Raw genomic sequence first — 14,570 nt, 5'->3', positions numbered from 1 at the left:
CACGCTTCTGCTTCTGCACTGTGCCCTGGCCTTCGGCTTCCAGACCGCCCCCAGCACCCTGGCTTGTTCCAGAACGGAGGCCCTTGCATTTTGATTCCTCTCTCTACCACCCGCCCCTCCCTCCTGCGCAGCCTAGAGAACGTGCACACACATCCCTACCCCCACAGCTTCGCTGCTCCCGCATTGGCTCTGCCACACGGAGGGGGAGCCTCCCAAGGTGATTATAAGCTCCCCAGAGAGAGAGGCCTGTCATTAGGAGCACACTTGCCATTTCCTAGAAACAGCTAGCTCTCCTGGCTTTTTTTTTCCCCCTAAGAAGAACCTACCAGGGCTCTCACACGCTGCCTCCTATACGGGTGCCTGCAGTGCAGACAGTGCAGACGTGGAGGAAAAGGGTACCCAAGGCTCCTCCCTTGGGTGGCCCGCCTCTGGCTTTGAGAGTTGATGTGCCTGAGGTTAAGCCACTTTAACCACCCCACCTCCCACCTTCTAGGAACAAACTAAGGGCAAGGGGAAGTTAGCTGGGCTGCAACAGGCAAGGGGCTTTCAAGGGGCACTGCCCTTGGGGCCCCTTCCCCCAAAGGCTTGGCAGGTGTGTGGCTCCCCTCCATTTCTCTGGCCAGGGGTGAAGTGGCGCCTCCCAGAGAGGGCGGCAGAGAGCCCTGGAAGGGGAATGGCCCCCAGAGGCCATGCTATCCTCCCCACTGCCAAGCCGCCTCTTACACGAGCCCTTTCACTTTTCACAATCAGCCGAGGGTCCACTCGCTTTTTCTGTAAAGGGCCCAAGAGAAAATATTTTAGGGGACACGCTGCTCAACTCTGCCCTTGTACCATAAAAGCAGCCGCAGACGGCACACAAATGAGTGGGCGCGGCTGGGTTCTAATACAATTTTATTTATGGACACTGACATTTCAATTTCATACAATTTTCATGGGTCACGCAATAGTTTTTTTATTTTATGTTTTCAACCATGTAAATGTGTAAAAACCCTTCATCACTCGTGGGCTGTCCAAAAAACCTGCGGAGGCCTGGCTTTGGCTCCCCGGTGGTGGTTTTTTCTGTTTACCCCTCCACTGGCGTTGCCTCGAGCATCACCCTCCTTAAACAAAAAAGCATCATCAGGTTGATTAAAAGTGTAGATACGAAGATCAGCATGTGAGCACCTCGGTGCTATTTTGCTGCCTTCCGATCACCCTGTGGATTTATTTTTAAGCCAGTGTTCATTCCATATCTGTTTTGTGCTTTCACATCAGTCTCCCATCCTTACGGAGTCCTGTGAAGCTAAATGTTTTACATCTGAGGAAAATTAAATGCAAGGAGGTAGAGTGCCTTGTGTGGGGTTGTGCAGTTAACATATGCCAGACTGGGAGTAAACCAGCACTTGGCTGCCTGGTCCCTGAGGCCAGTGTTCTGCCCAGATTAGGGGCCGTTCCCAACCCCACTGCAGCGATTTATTAAGTCATCCAACAAAATGTTGGTTAAACCCCTTCTAGATGTTGGGGACACACAGGTGAAGAGGACGGACAAGGTACCTGTGTCGTAGAGTATACATTCTAGCAGGGAACCATACAGACTCATAGGGAAACACTTGCCGATGGCTATGAAGGAAAGAAAACAAAATAATGAGTTACAGGGGCTGTGGGGAGGGGCTGGGAAGGAGGGTCAAGAAAGAAAGGTCCCTCTGAAGCAGTGGCATTTGGCTAGATCCTGAAAATTAAGGAGGAGCCCACCCCAGGAAGATCTGACGGGAAAGTAGTAGGAAAATGAAACAGCAAGTGCAAAGGCCCTGAGGCAGGTCTTGCATGGCAGGCAAGTGCCAGGAATTGGAAGAAAGCCAGAGCAAGACAAGGCAGCAGAGATGGGGTGGGATAAGTGAGCAGAAACCAGATGGTATGGAATTCGTTCTTGCGCAACAGGAAGACACCAGAAGGAGTCAAGCAGAGGAGGAACATGATCTAATTTGTGTTTTCCGAGATCACTCTGGAGGGGATGCGTTTGACAAGGAGAAGATCACTCTGGAGGGGATGCGTTTGACAAGAAGAACCAATAAATCCAGAGGGAAAAAGAAGTTTGAAACAAAATGGGATGTTTGCTGTGACCACTGGAGTGGCATGGAGGGCCCTAAATGGGGTGGGAGGTGCACCCAAGGAGAGCTCCGTCTCCGCCTTCCGGTCTTACCACCCCCCCACCCCCCACGCTTGAGGAGGCCAGTCCTCTGTGACCCAAACGGAGTTGGGAGAGAGGACTGGCAGGGAGAAGGAGGCATTTGGGAAAACAGTGTCCCATTGTCCTCTGCCACCCTCAGGGACTGGCCTCAAAGGCCAGGGGCTCTTTGCAGCCACCTCACTAGCCTGCACCTAGAAGACACCAGAGGCAGGATGAGTAGATGAGAACAAGGAGCAGAGCGGCAAGAATCTGCGATCTCCTCTTCCAGAGGAGAAACCCAAAGGGAGCTAATCCTTGTTCAAAAGAAACAGGAATGGGAACAAGTAAAGGAGTGTTCTGTTTCTCCCTTTCCAGCGGCCAAAGGCTGGGGACAGTCCCGTGATGGGATCAAAAGGTTAAGCATCTTTGTCAGATCAAAGGCTCAGGGCTGCGCGGGGGCAGGCAGTCTCTGGGAGGCTTTGGAGGCATCTGGGACTTTGGCTGTTTGGGGTTTGGAATTTGAAGGGAGGGGTGGATTGGTGGACGGTCCGCATGCACTTGGCAGGGAAGGAAGGGATCTTCCCCAGCACGACCTACGGCCGCTCCGATGAGGGACGGCCATCGTCCACCCCAGGACCTTAACGCTGCAAGGAGGAACACACCTTAGAAGTAGAAAAAACAGCGTGGCGTATCCAGCTGAGTGGTAGTGGGACTGGCGACCCTGTGCAGCCTGATCCCAGGGGTGCCTGATCCTGCTGCTTTGAGGCAATGCCAGCGCCATGGCCGAGCCAGGGGGCCTGCACTGAATACAGTCCACTGCTGAGCCCAAACCCCCCACCTTTACTCAAATTCTGTTACTCTTGGGCCTCTATGAGCTACCTTAAAAACAAAAAAATTGGGGCACCTGGGTGGCTCAGTTGGTTAAACATTGACTTCGGCTCAGGTCCTGATCTCACTCTTGTCGGTTCGAGCCTCGTGTCGGGCTCTGTGCTGACAGCTCAGAGCCTGGGGGCTGCTTCAGATTCCGTGTCTCCCTCTCTCTCTGCCCCTCCCCTGCTCATGCTCTGTCTTTCTCTGTCTCTCAAAAGTAAATAAACATTAAAAAAAATTTTTTTTTAATAATAATTTTAGGGGTACCTGGATGGCTAAGTTGGTTAAGTGTTTGACTTCGGCTCAGGTCATGATTTTACTGTTTGCGGGTTCAAGCTTCACATTGGGTTCTATGCTGACAGCTCAGAGCCTGGAGCCTGCTTGGGATTCTGTGTCTCCCTCTCTCTCTGCCCCTCCCTCACTCACCCTCTGTCTCTGTCTCTCTCTCCCTCCCTCAAAAGTAAACATTAAAACAATAAAAATTAAAAATAATTTTTTGAGAGAGAGAGCTAAGGTGTGAATGTGGGGGAGGGGCAGAGGCAGAGGGAGAGAGAGAGAATCCTAAGCAGGCTGCACACACCAGCACATAGCCCGATGTGGGGGCTCGACCCCACCACTGTGAGACCATGACCTGAGCTGAAATCAAGAGTCAGATGCTCAACTGACTATGCCTGGCCAGGCACCCTTATGAGCTTCCTATAAACCACTATAAACCAGATTTCTGAGGTCTTTCCTGATTAGTCCTGTTCCATGTCTGTTACTCCTATTTCCCCTTTGTGGGGGCAGAGAGGAAAGAAACTGACATATATTCTGGGGTTACTTTGAGTTAAGAACTTTATATATACTATTCATTCCTTATGACTCTAATGAGAAAGATTTACGTTCATTTTACAGATTAGGAAGTAGAGTCCCAGAGAGATTAAGTACCTTGCCATGAACACACAGCTAAAACGTGGTGCTGGCAGGATGTGATCAGACCTGATTCTCCCTGCCTTCTCTTTGTCTTAGAGCTGTCTCGGCATCTCTGTGACTTCCCTGTGTATTGGCACACTGGCATGTGCTTTTGGCCAGCTGTTCTTACTCTCTTCTGTGTGTATATTGAACCCTACATTCTGTAGTCCCAACTATTTGACGCTAATGGTGACTTTGTACCTTCTTTTTTTAATGTTTATTTATTTTTGAGAGACAGAGAGAGACAGAGTTTCAGTGGGGGAGAGGCAGAAAGAGAGAGACACAGAATCCAAAGCAGGTTCCAGGCTCTGAGCTGTCAGCACAGAGCCCGATGTTGGGCTCGAACCCATGAACCATGAGATCGTGACCTGAGCTGAAGTCAGATGCTTAACCAACTGAGCCACCCAGGCGCCCCTGACCTTGCACCTTCTGATCAATCCTTTATCCAGAGGTACCTTGATTTTTGGTTGGTTGTTGGAGGTCACCACCGTCATGCACTGTAATTCTCATGCCCTCCCTTACCCCTGCCTGGATAGAAGCGCTGTTTGTCCTCAGTCATTACCAAGGAACTCTGACTGAGTATCCACTATGTGCCCACACGACGCTGTTGCTGGACAGAAAACCACTTGATGCTCACGTAGAACCTGGATGCAAATGTCCACAAGCAGCCTTATGTGTAAAAGCCCCTAACTGTAAATGGTGTAAATGGCCTTCGATGGGCGAACAGCTAGGCAAACTCTCGCACTAACACATCACGGATTATGACTCAACAATACAAAAGAATGAACTACTGAGATATACAGCAGTCTGAGTGGATCTTCAGGGAATGATGCTGAGAGAGCATGCTATGGCATTCCTCTCATATAACATCTTTGAACATAAACTAGATAAATATTTCTAGTTTAGAAATGGCTATCTGAATAGGATTAGTGAACTGTATCAGCATGAATCTCCTGGCTGTAATTCTATACTGAGTTTTGCTAAAAGTTACCATTGAACAAAGCATATAAGTAATCTCTTTTTATAATTTTTTTAACTGCATGTGAGTTTACAGTGATCTCAACTAAAAAAAAAAAAAAAAGATCTGAGAGAGATTCTGCCTTCAGGGGCCTCACAGTCTCTGGGCCCCTGCGCCTTTTCTCTATCCCTGTGTGCAGCTCTGGGCTGAACGCTGTTGAGACGCAATAAATGGGTGGTCTGACTCTTCTCGGGGAAGAAATTGCTGTGTGGTTCGTGAAGGGCCTCCAATTCCGGTTAGTCTTCACTCCTCTTCCTGATTGTCCCAATCCCAAACTCCCCAACTTTGCATTTTGTTAAGGGGACCTCGGGAGGGTGACGCACCTGTAACCATGAGATCAAGGGTCAGGGGAAGGCAACAGAGAGGAGGCCGGGAGAATCTCTCTCTCTCGTTCCCTGACCCCAGGCTCCCTGCCAGGCGACCAGCTAACTAACTCACTGGAGGTACGGAAGGGACAGAGCGCAGAGCCTGAGCCGAGGCAGGACGTCCCCTCTCCCCGCCCTCTCCCTCTCTCCGGGGGTGGAAAGAGGAAAGGTGCCCAGAGCCCTCACATCCCGGAACAGGCTTCATGAGTAACCTTTCCAGGGAGTCAGCAGCCCAGCTGTTTCCTGCTCCCCCAGCCGCTCCCTCCACATCCCCCTCACCTATAGTCTCACGTGGCACCCGCTCCACAACCCCAGGGACTGTGCCAACCCAGGGAGGCCTCTGGGGGGAGGAAGATCCGGGACCTCAGCCAGCACCCCCATCCCCTGCCCCACCCGCCCCTGCCCTGCAGCCCAGCTGGAAGCAGCCGCCCCAGCAGCTGTACACAGCAGGGATGGGCCAGCCACACTCCCTCTCACTCCCCAGTGGCAGCTGAGGGGCTGTGGCTGCACAATCCCTCTTCCTTAGGGACTCTCCGACACACGGCCATCCCCTAATCTCATCCTCTGCTTGGGTTTCCTGAGAGCATCCGAGTCACAGCCGTGCCCAGCGGCGGGTTGGGACGGAGGTCCGGTGAGTGTCCGGCCCGTGACACCCACTGATGAAGTTTTGGGGGGATGGTGGAGGTGGTCCGGAGCCAAGGGCCAAGAAAGAATTCTCAAAGACGTGTTTGGTGCAAAAAGGTGATTTTCTTAAAGGCAGAGGAACAGGACCCGTGGGCCGGAAGAGCTGCACTGGGCCCGTGATGGGTAACTTGATTGTATACCCTCGAGGGGGGGGGTGTCCTGGACACTGTAAGTCTCTAAGGAATTGGGAAGCAAGTTTTCCAGGACCTTGAGGGGTAGCTGCAGTTAGGGAAACACCACGTATTACTGTTTAGTAAGACCTCAGTCAGGAGACCGTTCAGATGTCTATCAGGGACCATAAACTTGGAATAGGATTGCCAGCACGTATCTTGGGGCAGTTGAGATAAAGGAAGTTTCGAAAGGAATTTTTACATGTTAAAGTAAACTTGCAGGACCTTAGTGGGGGATGGGGGCGTCAGGATAAAGTTGAGCCAAGATTCTCTTTTGCCCCCAGCAAAGTGTCATCATCGAAGCAGCTGAGCTCCTAGAGGGAAGTCACTCTGCTGGTCTCAAGGACTGTCCATGGGCTGGAGGCAGTAAGGGAATTTAACTTTTCATCTGCCTTAGTTTCCCGCATCACCATGGCAGGCACTTAAACCCCTTTCCTTTGTTCCTGGCTTCCTGGGCAGCNGTTGGGGGGGGGGGGGGACCTGGGGAGCAAGCATCCTTTGGCTACTCCCGACAAGAGAGGGGCTGCAGAGAGATGAGAAGCCCCCCTCCAGCCTCCCATCCTCCAGGACACACGAATACTGGCTCCTCTGCCTTTGTCTGTCCTGTACAGGCACCCAGGCCACACTCGTGAACCAGGAGCCTGTGGGAGGTGGGGAGGCGGGTGGAGGCAGGACCACCGGCCCTGGGAGGAAGGTGGTCGTGCGGGCCTCGCCTCCCTGCTCCGTGTTTCACAGTCACTCTCCCCTCCCCTTGGCAGGGCTGCACGAGGCTGGCATTTGTGGTCTGTCCACCCAGTGTGGATGTCCGTTCCAGGCTTCCCCACCACCCCACGCTCCCTCCTTTACGGGGGGATCGCAGGGCAAGGCTAAGTGGGGGCGCACACCACTCCCAACCCAGCCCCTCCCCAGCCCGCAATGGTGCAGTCCTGTGTCCTAGGCAGGAGAGCAGCCCTGAGAGCAGTTTCATGAGGGGTCCTGGTTACCTACGGCTTCCACCGTCCACCACTGGCCACCACCTCACCAGGGAGATCTGACCGGCCAGGAGAATGCTGCTCTGAGGCAGGCCAGGCCTGTGAGCTTCCAGAATGTTAGGGCATTTCAAGAGAGACCCGGGGCGCCTGGGTGGCTTAGTCGGTTAAGCGTCCGACTTTCGTTTAGGTCATGATCTCACGGTTCGTGGGTTCGAGCCCCGCGTCGGGCTCTGTGCTGACTGCCAGCTCGGAGCCTGGAGCCTGTTTCAGAGTCTGTCACTCCCTCTCTCTCTGACCCTCCCCTGCTCACGCTGTCTCTCTCTCTCCTAGAAATAAATAAAACATTTAAAAAAAAAAAAAAAAAAGAGAGACCCTGCCTGGCCCCATCCACAAGTACCAAAATGTGCCTAAGAAGCCTGTTGTTTGCCAGCTACTTTGTGGGACAAATATAAACAAACAGAGGGTGCCTGCAGCAAGGCACTCAGGCAGGCACAGAGGATGGGCAGCCAGGAGCACTGAGGCCAGGAGGCTGGGTGATTCCCAACTCTTCCTCCCGTGCCTTTGGTCACCTGGATTGCACCATCATCTCTCCCTCGAGAAAAACCAGTCAGAGAAACGTAACTTCCCTCTGCAGCAAGAATGAAGGCCCCACAGTTCAGAGGCTGCAGCTGCTCCTTGCTGGTGCTACTGGCATTACTCATTTGTCACCCTCCCTGGGAAGGAAGTAGAACAGGGGCCTCCCGCTAGGCAGTTTCACTTGTGACCCTCACTGCGACGCGGAGAAGTCGATGTTAACAGTTAACAGCCTGAGAAACAGACCAGGGAGGAGCAGCATCTCACCAAACAAGGGCCAAGCTGGTTGGTGAGTGGTGGCCCAGGACTCCCGCCCAGGCCCCTGAGCGTCTGTCTAGAGTTTTTGTTTGCTTTCTCATTGCATCTCTCTTTTCACCAGTTTTTGGTCCATTCGTTGCTCCCTGACGATGCTTCTAGTAGAGGCTGGGTGTTCCAGGAAGCCAGTGAAGGGCACCGGAATACAACTGATCGACATTGACCTTGGTCCATAAAAAAGTTGCAGACTGTTGTTGTTGTTGGGCTATGTGATCTGGGGCACACCATCCAACTGACTCGAGACCTCAGTTTCTTCCTCTGTAGACTGGGGATAGTGCTATTACCCGTACCCGGGGGGACAGTCATGAGGATTCAGTGACAGAAGGCACGGTAGATGGTCATGTAAGCACTGAGAAACAGAAACGACTGTTATTAAGACAATGTCAGAAGAATTATAAGTTAACAGCCAAAATGAGGTTTCCAGGGCGAGATGTAGATTCAAAGATGTCACCCCCGGGCGCCTGGGTGGCTTAGTCGGTTGAGCGTCCGACTTTCGCTTAGGTCATGATCTCGCGGTTCGTGGGTTCGAGCCCCGCGTCGGGCTCTGTGCTGACTGCCAGCTCGGAGCCTGGAGCCTGTTTCAGTCTGTGACTCCCTCTCTCTCTAACCCTCCCCTGCTCACGCTGTCTCTCTCTCTCTCTCCTAGAAATAAATAAAAAACATTAAAAAAGAAAAAAGATGTCACCATGTATGTTCTCTTGAACATGAACATCTGTGGTTTGTCAGATACATTTTCAGGGTCCTGATGTCTTTCCAGAAAGAGAATGAAAAAACCCTCCAAACCAAGGCCAATCACAGGCAGCATCCTTAGGTCATAGAGTAAAAAGCAGAGGTGCCATGGGGCGCCTGGGTGGCTCAGTCGGTTAAGCAGCCGACTTTGGCTCAGGTCATGATCTCACGGTTCATGGGTTCGAGCCTCATGTTGGGATCTTTGCTGACAGCTCAGAGCCTGGAGCCTGCTTGGGATTCTGTCTCTGTCTCTGTCTGCCCCTCCCCCACTCACGCTCTGTCTCTCAAAAATAAATAAAATGTTAAAAAAATAAAAGGCAAAAAGCAGAGGTGCCAGAGGAGGTATGTGGCAGTGGGACTCATCGAAGGGAAAAGGGCCAGTTTTATCCCTAGTGACTTACAGAGAGATGAAGCCTCCAAAACTGAAGGAAACTACTTCCAGGAAAGGCAGACAAGGATGCAGCTCTTGGACTTCATCGGCGCTGCTGAGCCGCCCCGAGGGATGTAGTAACTTGTCTGTCTCAATAGCATCACCTCGGCCAAGCTGCCTTTCCAATCGGGAGAAAAGGGCAAAGATCTGGTCCAATGGACCTTTTGGTAGGATTTAAACTAGCCGTGGTTCTCAAACCCCAGTGTGCTTCCGAATCAACTGGAAGCCTTGTGAAGCCCTTACTGTTGGGCCGTGCCCCTGAGCCAGTAGGTCTGGGATGCTACCTGAGGTTTTGTATTTTGATCAAGTTCTTAGCTGATGCGGAGGTTGTTGTTCCCAAGATCGCATTTTGAGACCCCTGGTGGAAAGCACTCTTCTATGGGCAGCCAGAGTCTTTCAGATTCCAGAACCCTTCACATCTTGTTTTCCAAGGCGTGTAACAGTTGCATCTAGTTACTGGCCTTCTTACTCTGTTCTACTCCGTTGACTAGAGAAAAAAGCTAGGTGTTATCAATTAGGAATTTTATGTTGAAAACAGAAAAAGCAAAACAAAACAAAAACAACCTCAAACAAAGAAATCTCTGTCGGAAGCCTGATCGCCGCACTCACTGTCAAGGGAGTAGAGGAAAGGGCCCGGAGAAGCAGGTTCCCTCGCTCCTCACACCAGCCTGCCTGTGGAGGGCCTGCCCTGTGCGTCTCTCTGTGACCACGCTGGCCTTCTGGCTCCCCCAGGAAGGCTGCGAAAGCGATCCCAGCTCACAGCTAAGTGATCTTAATATCACACTCATAAGAGGGAACAAAAACTCAGTTCTCACGACCTTCAGTGCTGACACTTGTCCAAAATCCTGAATGAGGAGGAAGCATGTGTCATGTACTTTAACAGAATTCAGTGATGGTAATTGGATTGAGAAAAGCGAAATTTTTACTAAAGCCAAAATGACCAGTTCTAGCTCCTGGAGCAAGATAACACGACAGGAGGAACTTTCTACTTCTGGGACTTATCTTATCTATGCAAGAACCACATGGATGTTCTTTAAAATCTGATGGAAGAGATTGTTTCAAGATGACAGGCTCCTGACCAGAATGTCTGACCGTTACTGAACTGAACATAAACCAAACTTTTTTTATAAAAGGCCTCCTCACTATCTGTCCTAACTGGGTCTTTCTTCCCCAAGGCTGGAGAGAATTTGCGGGGGAGGAAGGAGGCATCCATCTCGGAGCTTTTCACCCCGGGGTTCAGTCCCCAGGATGCTCTTCATCTATAAAAGGCTTTCCTGATATGGGCCGTCCAAAATAAAGCAGAGACGTGAGGCTCAGGGATCATGAGAACCCAGGATGTCACACTGCATGAGTAACACAATTCAGTCGAGACCCCTGGGTTCTGTCCCCGATAATGGTTCCAATGGATATTTGGTGGCTTCCTCTGGTAGTAATCTTGGAAGACCAAAGACACAAAACTATGGTGATTTCATATCCTCAAAATACACAATGCAAGTACTTCTAATCCGTTTTCTACTCCAAACGAGTGCGGCCCTCGTTGACATGTACCTCCCACAATCAGGAAAAGAGTTTGTAACCACTGGAAGAAAGTTTTTTTCCTACAAGAAGCTGAAGAAACCTTCAAACTGCAATCAGTGCTGTGTACTTAGATTACTAAAAAAAGCCCTTTTATTAGTGCAGGTCCCTTGGGAGATGCTGTGACACTTTCTTCCATTCTAAAGCTGCTCTGTTTTGTGGGTTGGTTAAAGTTTACCCTTTTGCAAGAGTGTTCTTACTAATAAATAACTCATTTGTAAAGCTTCACAGACAAAGCTAAAAGGATTTCGGTCCTGCAGGAATGAGGTTTTCACCGCCACATACCTTGCCTAGAGGTACATTGCTGCTTTTGTTTGAGGCCAGTTTGGCTAGAGTGTCAACAGCTTCTGGGGCACACAGAGAGCCTCTCTCCCAGGCGTCAAGTGCACACAGCCCCACTTCCTCTCTAGTGTCCTTTGAAGCAGAGGAGAATCAGGCCCTTATTATCTGTCTTATATATCGGGCATGAGGTAGGGAGAGATGGGGTTGCGTGAGGTAGGCGACTCGCTTGAGATCACCCAGTAAACCCCTTCATCCACAATCAGCTACCAAGCACCTGAAGCAGGTCATAAGGTGAGGAAAGATGACTGGGGTTTCAGTAAAGCGAAGGACAGTTCATTCTAGAGTGTTCTCACCTCTGCTACTGAACATCTGTTGTAATTTTTACACTTGACATATACATTTCTCAAAGAATCCCATTTCACCTAGTTCATGCTTTGGTTCCTGAAACCATAAAAATATCCCAGAAATGTCCAAACTTTATCTTTGACTGGTTTTCCTCTCAGGGAGTAGGGCAAAAGTCCTCACTCTACCACAGGTCCCAATTTTTGGTAATAGAGTCACCATAATGTTCGTTGTTAATACATGTGGTCAATTCAGAGGGGTTCTCTAGAACAACAGGTATTCTGGGAACTCCCATTTCTACTGTCTGGCATTATTTAAAATTTTTTAATTTTTAAAATTTAAAAATTAAAAAATTTTTATTAATGTTTATTTACTTTTGAGAGAGAGAAAGAGAGGGAGAGAGAGAGAACAAGCAGGGGAGGGACAGAGAGAGAGAGAGGGAGACACAGAATACGAGGCAGACTCCAGGCTCTAGGCTGTCAGCGCAGAGGCTGATGTGGGGCTTGAACTCACAAACCATGAGCCGAAGTCGGACACTTACCTGACTGAGCTGCCCAGGTGTCCTTCCCCCCCCCCAAATTTTGTTTATTTATTTTGAGATAGAGAAAGCTCACGAGCATGTGTGTAAATTGGGGAGGGGCGGAGAGGAGGGGGGAGCCTTCACACTGTCAGTGTTGAGCCTGACGTGGGGCTCAAACCCACGAACCATGAGATCAGACATGAATCGAAGTCAGACGCTTAACTGACCAAGCCACCCGCGTGCCCCTTTTTAACTTTTTAAGAAGTAATCTCTACGCCCAATGGGGGGCTTGAACTCACGACCCCGAGATCAAGAGTTTCATGCTCTACTGACCAAGCCAGCCAGGCGCCCCTCGATTGTCTGGCATGATTAGTGTGTCCCCATGTAAACTCGAGTCTCCCAGAGCGGGGCACCTGCTTCCCAGCGACTCCTCAATGGTGTGGTGTTTAGAGAAGAGCAAGTGGCCTTTGGACCAAATACTGGGTCTGGTTGCTTCACTCGAGGGTGTGGGGAGAGAACGAAGGAAAGACAGAGCGGAGGAACGACCTGCTCTGCTCATGGCCCAAGACTGGCCCATTGTGCAAGGTCTAGGACAATAACCGCTCTCTTTAACAAGGTGCTGTGTATGCCCTGCATACCTGTGTTCACAGCCACAGTGAGGCCTCGGAATCTAAGCTCTGCATTGTTCCAGGTTTACCAGGAAACGCTGTTTGTCTTGAACATGAGCCAGCTGTGGGGCTGTCTGTGGGACAGAGGGTTTCCTAACCACTTCTAGGGATATCTGGTTCATGTATAAACAATATTTCTACCCCAGAAACACTGACCCCATGGAAACCACTCATTCACAAAAACAAGAGAAGAGAAAAGAGAGATAGTGGTTAGATTCAGGTCAGAGGCAGGAGAAGCAGCGAACAGGTGGGGCTTGGAGCTTGTAACTGAGATGCTGCATGCATTAGATATGAAGTTAGGCTACTGAAGCCGCAGATCATGTTCCGAGATCTAAACTGAATGTCAGCTGAGTCCTCAGCTCAAAATGACAGCGTCTTATATAAGAGCTTTGCTATGTTGCTATTNGATCATGACCTGAGCTGAATGAAGTCAGACGCTTAACCGACTGAGCCACCCAGGCGCCCTGAAAATGAAAGCTTTTAAGTAATTTGAAGCTTCATATCTAGGGGCCATGAGGATTTTTAAGTACATTGAAGCATTTAACAAGACATTTTCGTATCTTACTGACATTTTTCCTATTAAATCTTTGATGTTAGTCACTGGACTGGTTCAAGTGGCACTGTTAGCTGAGATGCTGAAGGCCAGCAAAATGCTCAAAAGGTTATTATCGGGAAGAAGGCTCAAGGGATCCATTGATTCAAGATAATGGGAGCTGGGTTTAGAGACAACAGCAGTGCCAACTCCAAGCCCACAGAACTAATGACCTGATTTCAAAGGCTTCTAGCACAATACCAGCCACGTGAAATCACACCTGAGCGGTTTATGCTCTAAGAAACTGGAGGTCCAACACACATCGGGCCAATCTCAGTTGTTAGGAAAACTGAATGAAGTATTATGTAAACAGAAACTGCATAAATTGCAAAGCGCCGTACAACTAGTGTTAAATTACTGCACAGTAACGTTCATGGACCAGAGTCAAGAGAGTCCAAGTGCATTTATGCCTCTGAGGTTTGTCCATCTGGTGGTTTCTTAAGTTCTTTACACCAGAATCGTACTGAATATACTTCTTCAGCATCGTATGGAAACAGAAACCGGGGTATGTTGCTCATGAAGCACCTAGGGATTGTTTAAGGAAAAGGGGCTGGTCCTTCAGAAGTCAACTCTCACCTGGACAAACAACTCTGCGAGAAATAGTTATGTAGTTCCTGGGTGGTAACAGTGTGTAGAAACGTTTAATTTCAGAGCCAAGCTGAGTTTGATGTTAACTGCAATATTTAGATGACAAGGCAAGAATGTAAACAATGGGAAATGATGAAAAGAATAAAAGCCCTAATAGCTACCATATCAGCCCAATTCTAAAGAGGGATCTTAGACGATATATCAAAGTAATATTTAATTCTAAATTGCAGGTTACTGTAGTTCATATGGGTATTTGAATGCAAACATCTGTCTTCTGAGTATAAATATTATCTTCTTCCATATATATTATTGTTGAAGAAATTCTGCCCTCCACAACTTAACTTAATCAAGTTAGGGAATCTGCCTCTTCATTACATACTTACGTATTAAGTACTCTTTTTGTCTTTTATTTTATTTAAAATAATTTTTTAAATGTTTTATTTATTTCTGAGAGAGAGACAGAGGGAGAGGGGGAGAGAGAGAGAGAGAGACAGCGTGAGCAGGGGAGGGTCAGAGAGAGAGGGAGATACAGAATCTGAAACAGGCTCCAGGCTCTGAGCTAGCTGTCAGCACAGAGCCTGACGCGGGGCTCGAACCCACAAATCGTGAGATCATGACCTGAGCTGAAGTTGGATGCTTAACCGACTGAGCCACTCAGGCGCCCCTCCTTTTGACTTTTAGACAAGACACGCCTTTCTTATTACCAGTAACAGTGACGCTCACTGTTCCCAAAGAATTCATTCAGGAAACAAGTCCCCCTCCTCACCCCACACCCCCCACC

This window comes from Crocuta crocuta, unplaced genomic scaffold (assembly GCF_008692635.1).
Source record: "Crocuta crocuta isolate KB4526 unplaced genomic scaffold, BGI_CrCroc_1.0 scaffold318, whole genome shotgun sequence".
Classification (NCBI taxonomy): Eukaryota; Metazoa; Chordata; class Mammalia; order Carnivora; family Hyaenidae; genus Crocuta; species Crocuta crocuta.
This window is presented reverse-complemented; position numbering follows the sequence as displayed.